This window comes from Sorex araneus, chromosome 4 (genome assembly GCF_027595985.1).
Source record: "Sorex araneus isolate mSorAra2 chromosome 4, mSorAra2.pri, whole genome shotgun sequence".
NCBI lineage: Eukaryota > Metazoa > Chordata > Mammalia > Eulipotyphla > Soricidae > Sorex > Sorex araneus.
In genome coordinates this window covers 207,657,315-207,668,659 of record NC_073305.1, presented here as the reverse complement: position 1 = coordinate 207,668,659, position 11,345 = coordinate 207,657,315, and the positions used below count along the sequence as shown (strand labels likewise).

General features: G+C 42.2%; 1 pseudogene; it reads right to left on the bottom strand.

The window, feature by feature from the left end:
- Window positions 1–10,955: 10,955 nt before the first annotated feature.
- Window positions 10,956–11,050, bottom strand: LOC129404468 (U2 spliceosomal RNA; annotated as a pseudogene).
- Between the last annotated feature and the right edge of the window lie 295 nt (window positions 11,051–11,345).

Below are 11,345 nucleotides of genomic sequence, written 5' to 3'. Positions count from 1 at the left end.
TCATTGGATTAACCATTAAAAGATTAATAAAATCCCCCTAATAACAAGAATAGAACTATTTCTTATTTTAGCTAAAATCCCGATTGAATCAGCTATCGATTGCCTGGCATATAAGTTGAAACTGTTGATCCAATTGTAGACAATTTCTAGAAGGCACAATGATGGCAGAGAACTCCCAAATCCTGCACTCTTGAAAACCCAGATGCAGAAGGCTCTGTGTAAAGCCTTTAGCTGAAAGACTAACATGGTATTTAAAGAAGTAAAAGACTTTGGTCTCCTTTGTCCAACAAAGTTCAAATTTCCCCTACAGCAATAAACACCTTATCTGAGAAGCATGCAGTATAGGCTAAAGTCTTCAACCATGAAATTATATGACTCTACACTGACCTCTGGTTTTCTCCCGTGAATCTTGCTCAGAGAATACAAACAGCAGCTTGGAGCTGTTTCTCTGATCCAACCAGTGAATTGTGTAAATCTTGAGGAACGCAGGCTTCTATATGAAGTCATTCAGGTAACTGGACATCATTCTCTGTGCTCACTTGCCCTGAGTAAGACTGAGAAACCCCAGGAGTTGATGGTCAGGAAGCAGGTATCTGACCAACTTTCTGTCCATGCCTCCAGCAGACATGGAAGAGATGGGTTTCTTAGAAGATGAGAGCTACAGCCATATAAGTAATGGTAATTAAAAATGATTCTGAAAATTCAGTGTATCACAGTCATCCCGTTGTTCATCGATTTACTCGAGCGGGTGCCAGTAACATCTCCATTCCTCTCAGCCCTGAGATTTTAGCAGCCTCTTCTTACTCATTCTCCCCAAGGATTGAAGGTTCTTTTCAGAGTCAGGGAAATGTGACCTGTTATTTGTTACTACATTTGGCATATCAAATACACCACAGGGAGCTTGCCAGGCTCTTTTGTGCAGGCAGGATATTCTTGGTAGCTTGCCCCAAAGTGGCCACTGGTCCAGGGATATGTTCACTCATGCATGAGGCTCGGCCCGAGTGTGTGGAAAGTGGCCTGGAGCGTAGCAGCACAGTTGGGTAGTGGAGGTCAGCTGACAGGGCTGGGTCCCTTGGGACAGGGATGGCTCTCACCCACCCCACTCTGGAACACCCCTGGTGTGGAGTCCAGTGGCATGGTTATGGGGGCCTCATTTTATGCTCTCTTCTGGGAGAAGCAGCCGTGAGTTCTGGAGGGTGGCCAAGGAGGAGATTATCTGGTATCGGCAGGAAGTGGCTGATGGGTGTGACCCCTGGGTCACTGGAGATTGGGGGAAGCAGGCAGAGGATCTCTGCACCCAGGTCCATTGGGCCCAGAGTCCAAGATCACAAAGCTCTGCATTACCTGGGTTCCATGGGACTTTGGTCCACTACCCAACAGCCGCCACACTCCGGGCCACTTTCTACACACTAGGGCATGCATGAGCTTGTGCATGAGCGAAGTCCGAAAAATACAGTATAATAATTTGGTAGCCAAAGTGTATGGAAGGCAACATCAGAATTACATTGAAATTTATTAGAGATGCAGAACTTCAAGCCCCATCACAGACCTAACGAATTAGAGTACTCATTTGAACCACTCCTTGAAGTGATCTTACACATATTAGTGGTTAGGAAGTATTCCTGCTGCGGGTCTTTGTTATTCCTGCCCAAATAGTTCTGACTCCGATTCTGAGAACAATATCCTGAGTTCACTCATTTTGAGAAGATAACATGCTGTGGAGCTGGAGCGATAGCACAGTGGTAGGGCGTTCGCTTTTCACGCAGCCGACCCATGTTCTATTCCTCCACCCCTCTCGGAGAGCCCAGCAAGCTACTAACAGTATTGCACCCGCATGGCAGAGCCTGGCAAGCTATCCCTGGCATACTGAATATGCCAAAAACAATAACAATAAGTCTCTCAATGAGAGACATTACTGGTACCCGCCTGAACAAATCGATGAGCAATATGCTGTGATTTTATGCATCTGGTGAAGGAAGCTCTGTGCCACTTCTGACCTCAGTGATGAATCCTTAAATGAACAGGTGCTTGGGGGCAGAGACATTCAGACCTGTTCCATTTGGTTTGAGCTGCTGAGAGTTATCTTTACTTTGTTATTGATCTTGGAAAGATGGGGACCTGGAACAATCATTGGCCTCCTTGTAGTGGACAGTAATGAATAAGAGCTGACAATGAAAATAAACTTACGCTGTTATTTGGAGACCCTTCATTGGGGTATGCGATGATATATATCTTCATATGTTGTTTGTAAACACCAGGCAATGGACTTCCCTAAGGATCTAGTTCACACAGTTGTGGTGCTGGCAGATCTCAAATGCCCCGGGTGAGCTGGTAGCCCACACTTGTAAGTAAAAGTTTATCTTGCAGTCTTAAGTGAAGACTCAAAAAGGTAGAATTTCTAAGTTTCAGTCAATGGGAAGAATTCCTTTTGGGGAAAACTCCGATTTTGCTCCTAAGGCCTTCAACTGATTTCATGAGTTTCTCCTATACCAAGGAGGCTGAGTTACTTTACTTAAAGGGAAGGGTTTGTAAACATTCATCACATATAAATAAATAACTTTGCAATGATGCCTCGACTGGTGTGTGCTTGATCAAACTACTGGCGACTATAATCTTCACATAACTCACTCTCTGCAGTTGGATTTTCTGAACTGAATGAGATGGTAGAAGAAGGGTCTAAAAATCCTTAATAGGATTCTTCCACCTGAATGCATCCCCCTTCCTGCATCCTGGCCATCAGCTTTCATGAAAAGAGTTGACTTTGTTCAAGTAAAGTCAGCAGAGCAATTTAAACCCAATTTTGTTCTATGGACTCTAAAGAGCTCAGAATTGGAAAGGACTTTAAGATTTAACCAGAGTTTTCTAAATGTCAATTATTTGCCTAGTGCTATAATGATTATGCCTATAGTTACGGTTCACAACGTCCAACATCCGTGCCCCGATGGTTCTCTTTAAGTCAATGTGTTTCTGTAATAACATAATTTATTTGTAAAAGTGATTTCCATAAGACTGCCATAAATATAAATTCCACATCACTTACCTTATATATATAAACACAAACATTATAAATACAATGAGGTCAAATGTTTTCCAAGACTTCCAGAGTGCTATTAACCACAAGAGTCTTCATCTAAGAATTTATTTCCCTTTCCGAAATGGGGATACAAAGGAAGCATTAGGTATTAAAGACAAATGAGATGAGATGTTCTCCTTGCAAAATGGATAATTGAAAGGAAATTGAAAAGAAGTAACTTTTTACTGCTTGATTTGATGTCATTTAATGGTATGGTTGTAGACCATCTACCACTACTCATGATGGTGTGTTCCCCACCCTTTGGGAAATACAAATATCAGTCTAAAGCCCATTGTGTAGTTTCTATATAATGTCACCTCAAAAAAGTCTTTACTTTGATTACATTCAGTATTTCAACAAAAAAAACTCACTATTATTGTTTTGGAGTTTCTCCCCCCTAAAGTCGACCTGCTGAAAAGAAAGCATTTGATAATTTGTTTTCCATTGCTGAGAATGAAGAGATATGAGGTCGAGAGGCCACACAAGCAGCCGCACGGTTTTGGATTTCTGTATTTTAGTATATTAGTAACTAAGTCCAGAGGAATATCTGCCAGAAATTGCAACATTGTAAGCTTGTACCTCTCAGCTACTTTATATTCCACATATGAGTGCAATCTTTCTATGTCTGTAAAGTGAAATTTATCAGTTACACATGCGGGTTGGGGGACTGAGGAGGTGAGGGGGAGGGGGGAGGTATACTGTGATTCTTGGTGGTGGAATATGTGCACTGGTGAAGGGATGGGTGTTCAAGCATTGTATAACTGAGACTTAAACCTGAAAGCTTTGTAACTTTCCACATGGTGATTCAATAAAAGAATAAATTAATTAAAAAAGTCTTTACTCTGTCTTTACTTGGCCCTTTCTTTAACACATTTTATCCACAGGATGAGTATAAAAATTAGAAGATTTTGTGTTTACTGCCCCAAACATGTCTCCTTAGTTTCTATCAACAGTGCTAACTTTCAGGAACACAAAGTTCTGACCCCAAACCAATGCTACAACCTCACCCTTCCAGTGAGCCAGTGACCATTCCCTGGAATCTGCATTATTCTCTGGGATTCCCTTTTATTTTCTCTTCTGTGTACTTATTAGATACATAGGTGTCAAGCCCTAACTCTGACTTCAAGACCCCATAAAGGTAGGTACAGTGGAACCATATGCTCAAGAATGGACTTGCCCCTGATTTCTCTTAGTTCATTCTACCTTCCTCCTCTCAATTATGCTCCAACTTATTCCTGCTATCAGCTTTTCCACTTTTTGCTTTAACTAACTTAAAAACAAACAAACAAACAAAAAACCTTCCCAAGTCTTTGGCATCGTTTTTCTCTTATTAGTTAAATCTCACTTCAAATGCCATTTTTTTTTGGTGAGGAGTAAACTTTGAATAATCTTCTGTTCTAGAGAATTAACCCAATTTATTTTCTTCATAACACCAACTCTTCCCAATTATCTTCTTGGTTTACTTGGTTTTACGTAAAATACAAGCTACAAGATGGCAAGGAACTCACTGTTCTCTCTCAAATTATTCGAAGAATCTGGGGAAGCCAGTATCTGTGTAGTAAGTATTTTTTCAAGACATGAATGAAATCATGGCTTACAGAGTAAGGATATTTTCAAAGATTTAAAGAAACATTCCCTTAGCCATATCTCCACTCATTAATTCAGTAATTTTAAAAACTTGGCTCTAGTTTGTGTATTTCACTTTTTGAGTACTTTGGGCAACACTGAATCCTTTCCACGTGTTCTGACCCCGTTAGAGTAAGCTTACAGCTTTCCTTATTCTGGATGCTTTACTTCTATTAATAGTCTACACTCACATCAGATTTGTGGCAGCCTCATCACTCTCACAATACTTGTAAGCTTAATGCAAAAGAGAAGAGAGGCTGTTTTAAAATATATGTTTCTTCTAAGTCATATGTCCTTGGGCAGCTGGCTTTTTAATACAAATTCAGAACCTTGCATTCATCCTTGTTAAATTCCATCATACCTGCTGACAGGAACTGGTGTCATCTTTGTGTCCCCAAATCTGTGACTTCATTTGGGTTTCAGCAGACTGTGTAAGAGGTGATTTGCAGAGTGGCTACACTGCCAGCCAACGTAGAGAGGCAATTGGATACCCAAGGCTCCAATTTCTCCATTGAACCCAGTGGGAAACAACATGACAAAAAGCAATAAAATAGCATGGAAATATATTTATATATAATATTGGTTCATCATCATCATCAACATCATCATCATCCTGTTGAATTTCTCGAGCGGTCTCAGTAACGTCTCCATTCGTCCTATCCCTGACATTTTAGAAGCCTCTCTTTACTCGTCCTTTCCAATGGTGCCACATTGGAGGCTCTTCCAGGGTCAGGGGAATGAGACCCAGCATTGTTACTGGTTTTGGTATATGGATACACCATGGGGAGTTTGCGAGGGTCTCCCATGTGGGCAGGAAACTCTTGGTAGCTTTCCAGGCTCTCCCAGAGGGAGAACTAGGCCATAAGATTTTTCCAGGAGCTTGGTTTTAAAGTCTCTGGATGTTGGCTGTTGGTGGGATTACATGGCGCTGGGCGGTGGGGGGGGGGGGGGCGGGGGCGGAGGCTGTCCCTAGGTGTGATTGCCTAGCTACTAGAAGATGGGGAATCTGGGCAGAAGAGGCCCAGTCCCGATCCGAGCAGGCTTGGAGGTCTCAGCCCTGGGTCCCACACACCTCGGTTCCTCTTCTGGTTCCTTCATGCATGAGGGCGTGAGGTTCATCAGAACATGTGGAGAGGGGCCTTGAGCATGGCTGTGGCTACACCATGCTCAATAATAACATTAATTATATATGCTTAGTTATGTATTTTCATATGTATGAAATCACAGTAATAATATATATTATTTGGGTTAGATGTTGCTGTGGAATCTATTATACCAAAACACAGGTGCATGAAATGATTTATCTAAGTTTTCTACAATTCTGATTTGAAAAGTGGTTATGTGTGGGACTCTCTGGCAGCTTGATTGACTTGAAGAAGAACTCCTCATGGGAGCTGGGCTTCCCCCCAAGATGGAGACCAGGTGTCACAGTGAGTGCTCCCAAAGGTAGAGGTGGAAACAGAGCTCTCTTCAGTTCAGTCTTGCCAACACTTCTGAATGGTCAAAGGACCAACTCATATTTTTCAAATGAGGAAACTGAGGCAAATTGACATAAATTGGCACACCTGTTCACAGAACTTCTTTTGTAGGACTCTGAAGTCTGAAAATCCAGGAGGCTTGATGGTGAGAAGTGCTATGTGCATATATTGTTATGAAACCATAGGAGAGAAAAATAAATTGAATGTATTAATTGAATGTATTTGCATATGTATGCCTATATGCAAATCACATGTTTATAATCAAGTTCATTTTATACAATGCCTTGATTCAATTAAAGATTCATGAACATACCAGAGTGATATCACAGGGTTCATGCCTTAGATATGGCCAACCTGGGTGTGACCTGAGTGTTGGGTTTCCTAGTACCCCTAGTCCCCTGAGCACTGCTAGAAGTGATCCCTGAGCACAGAGCCATGAGTAATTGTGAGTTTCCAAGAGAAGAGTGGGGGCATATGAAGGACTGGGGGAATGGAGGAACAGGAACTGGGCTCCAGGACAGTCAGTAGTCAGCAGTTTATTTCTCTCCTTTCCCGCATAGTCAAATCTCTCCCCTTATGGCATAGTCCTAGTCATAGTTTTGGTCGTAGCCCCAGTCATCAGAGTTCCATCATCCTAGTCTCCTCATAGACCTAAAAGTCCTCTACCTTGTTACATTTTCTTCCTCGTCTCATTGTAGTCTCATAGTCCTCTACTTCCAGTCATCGTCGTCATCTAGTCCTCCTTCTAGTCCTCCCAGTCCCAAAGGCCCAAAGTCTCAAAGTCTCAGTTCCCATTCCCTTTCTAGTCATCGACTTTCTAGTCTTTGACTTTCTAGTCCTGAAATTCCCAAAGTCCCCAGTTCTCCTCCTCTAGTCTTCAATGTCTAGTCCTGACTCTCTAGTCCCTCTTACCTCTTACAGCATAGTTATATAGAAATCATGTAGGGTGGGGATACCAAAGTGAGAGTTGTATTATCATAACAACAAAGAGATGTAAAGCCAGCACTCCAGATTACTAGGAGATCTGCCCAAGGACGGGATTTCATTCAGGGTGTATTGCTTCTTTCCTCAGCTAGTAATCCATTTAAACAATCATAGTGAACCTACTTTTTATAATAGTTCTACTCATTTTCTATGAACACCATGAGAGACATATTAAGCTTAAAGATTGGCTTTTCCTGGGAACATCTTGCTATATATTCCAGACTACAGTCCTCAGGCCAGGTTAGTCTTTCCTAACCCCAGCAGGGTCCTTATTCATTTACTTCTTTTTGGGTCATGACAGAGTGACAGAGTTTGTCCATGACTGTGCTCTTAGCTTATAGTTAAGTATTAGGGCACTTGACCTGGCCCATTTCAATACCAGGGTAGCTCACTGCTTGCCCTGGGTTCATCTAGTCACTCGTTAGGTCCCTGCTTTTGGGGTGCTAGGAACTAAGGGAAAATGAGGCTTAAGTCAAATAAATATGGATGCCCTGGAATAAATATTATTTTGGAGTCAATTAACTCCCATGTTACAAAGCATTGCATCAACTGTCTTCCTGTGTCTACGCAAAAAGGACAATGCTAAATAAACCATGCAAATGACATAAAGGAAAGAGAAAAGCAATATAGGATTATGAGTGCCTGATGGAATTGGGTGTGCCTCAGGGGCACTATTGTGAGAATGGCTCAATAAACCTAAGATCCCTGAGTGAGGAGCAAGGACAAGGATTATCCAACAAGTAATCCCTGAACTCCACCGAGTGTGGTTCAAAAACAAACATGAGCACTGGGCTGGCGAGATAATAATACAGTGTGTCAGGTGCTTGTCTTCGTGTGGCCAACCCTTGTTTGATTCTCCCAGCACCACATGTAATTCCCAGACCCCTGTCAGAAGTGATCCCTGAGCACACAACCAGGAGTAGGCTCTTAGCACTGCAGGTGTGACTCCAGAACAAACACTATTCCATTAAATACCCAACTATTCATCAGGATCATGCTACCATAGGAACATTATCTCTGTCATCACTAGATACAAGACAACAGAGGAACAGAGGTTCAACTGTGAGCCCAAACTTTAGGTTATGCTGGCACACAAACTATATTTCTTATTTTCTTAATGTCCCTGGGCTGAAGTGATAGCCCAGCGGGTAGGCATTTGCCTTATATGTGGCCAACCCGGGCTCGATTCCTCCGTCCCTCTCAGAGAGCCAAACAAGCTACCAAGAGTATTCCACCTGCATGGCAGAGCCTGGCAAGCTACCCATGGTGTATTCAAAATGCCAAAAACAATAACAACAAGTCTCACAGTGGCGATGTTACTGGTGCCTGCTCGAGCAAATCGATGAACAATGGGTGACAGTGCTACAGTGCTTAATGTTCCTAATACTTCTATCCCATATAGCATCAGACTCAATCTCAATGTTTAAGATCTAAACCAAAAAAGATCTTTGGGTACTGTTTTTCAGACATAAGGGCCCATGAGCCAGAGACAATCCCTTTGTTTCCACAGAGTGAGCGTGGACTAGAGACAAGGAGAGGATGATTTGGGTGTGGGGACGAGAGGTGGTGAAGGTTGGAGTTGCTAGCAGCAGTTTCTGGTCCACCACAATTCTGAAATCCAGCCATACACTGCTAATTCTTACAGCTGTTCAGGCAGAGAATGTAAATCGATTAAAACCCATTTCTACTTCTGGGAATCATTCTTAGTAACTTTTGGCTCTACACTCTGCCATTTGTGTTTTTCTGGTCAGGCGTTTTTGTTTTCCCCAACTCGTTAGAAACGGCCTTGTTTTCACAGGTGAGTAGCTTTGTCTATGCCTACACCCTATTCATTGAAATGGGGAGGTCAGAGGTCTTTTTTGTTTTTCCATTTTGAAATGTCTCAGTCTCTTAATTTCAGGCAAATGTCTTTTCCCATTAGTATGATACTCTTTAAAACTCATTGTTTCTGTGGTTCTTGATGTGGTTCATCTTACTAGACAAAAGCTACACCCACTGATTTATATGGGAAAATCTCTCTACCTTGTGGTACACACAAGATCGCATAACATAGGGCTCAGCATTCTCAAAGCCCTTTAGTCTGTTCATAGGGGTGTGATGTTTCTTTGTATCTTTGTAAGACCTTAACCAAGAACATTGCCACCATACCCTCTTTGTTTTGATCTGACGCTATGTCTTAGTGGCAGAACGCTCGACTGGATTTTTGTCTTGAGTTTTACTGGGTTTGTTTTTGTCTTTTTGTCTTTATTTCTTTTTTATTTTGAGACTCTTAGAGCCATAGAAATGCTGCTAAGTAAGTTTATTTTATATTTATTGAATTTATTTATTTTATATAGAGATAATTTTATTTTTCTAAACCGGCAAGTCCAAAGTGGAAAAATAATTTCTCTAATTTCTGCTTGAATAGTAAACATTTCTTTCTTAAACACCACGCCAACACACACACACACACACACACTTTATTATTAGCAGCTAAAATGGCCATATGGAAGCTTTCAGCATTAATCAGATTCACTCATTTATTGGTGATACTTTTTACTTTCCCCCTAACCATAATAAAATGTTTACAAATGTTGTGCCATTATATAACAGGGACTGGATTTTTCTCTGCTTTCTCACTGCTTCTCCAGCCTCTGTGGAAGCATCATGATCAGTTTATGCCTGTCTCCCAGGCCAGAGGTGAACCTGGCATTCTGGACTGTCCTTAGACAGTAACAACTTCAAGTACAAATGTCTGTTTCATTTCTCCAGCTGTGAAAAATCCACCTACATATTGCATCTACTCAATGATGCTCAAGGATTACTCCTGGGCCTGTGCTCAAGATCTTTCCTGCCAGATTTGGAGGACTATAAGTGGGGCCAGGGATTAAACCCTGATTGGGCCACATGCCAAGCCAAATCCCTACCCCTTGTACTCTCTGTCTCTCTCGGGCCCTCCGTGTTGCATCTTGAAACAGCACTAACATATTTTTTCGGGTCTTTCGAGGTGTACTGAGGGAGCTTTCCTGCTAGACACAGAGTCAGCTGAGCTTCTGGGAAAGCCAAAACCTCCAAAATACCATCACTCACACTGCTGGCTGGGTAACTTTTGATGTGTGGAAGCTCATCTGGGAACATGGAGTGGTGCCTCAATTTCCCCCTTTTATATCTGGCATGGCAATTTGGTTTCCTCATGGCAGGGAGACTGGGCACCAGAAACGCAGAGTCCAAACAAGGAAGATGGAAGCTGCGCTTTTAGCCAGCTCTCGAAATTACACAGCGTTCTCTCATCATACTCTATTGTCAGAGTGTTACAGTGCAGAGGGCTAAAATGGCTAGCTTCTGAGTTCTTGTGTTCGGTGAATAAGAAGAGCACATGGACCACTAGACGTCTTCGGTGTTACAGCTCATGGCCTGCAGTTCACAGAGGCCTAAGAGCAACTTCTGCCTCCCAGCCACTCCAGCAACTTCCCAGACACCCCACCCTATATACTTGACTCACCTCCGCTTCGTAGCTGTTTCTGTTGTCTAATTCCCATCCTTCATTTATGCGGTATGAAAATGAATCATAGAAAATCCAACCAGTCACATTGTCTGTTTAGTGACCAATGAGTGACCTAGGTAGAGGCCAATCTACATAATGACTACATAATGACCAATCAGATTGGTCTATAATATCCAATCAGTATGTAGAGAGGTGTCTGCCTTCCTCATTTCCATTTTAACAAACGCAAGTCCAGAAAACATAGATTTTGGGAGAAGGAGCATAAAGGCCTCCTCTTTGCAAGAGAGAAGGAACATCACTGCAATGGAGCATGAGGTCTGATAAACTGAGAATGAGCACAGGAAACTGAACAGTGGCCACCTTTGGATACTACACTTGATCTTAGCCAAAAGGCTGAGAAGCGATACAGTGGCCACCTTTGGAAACAACCTGCCTCATCCATGTAATTTATCTCCGTCCCAAGTTCTACTCTAAGCCCTTCTCATCAGTTATCTTATCCCCCAGACCCTGTGAGATCGATGAATGAAATTTCCATTCATTGTGCAGACGAGGAAAAGGAGGCACAGAAAGGATCATTAATGAAACTCAGAGTGCATTGCAGAGACAAACACTTGAACTTGGGCAAATCAGGATTCTGAGCTCGTGCACTTAACCTCTAAGCTTTGGTGTGAGTCAGGTAGAGCCTCCAGAACAAATACCT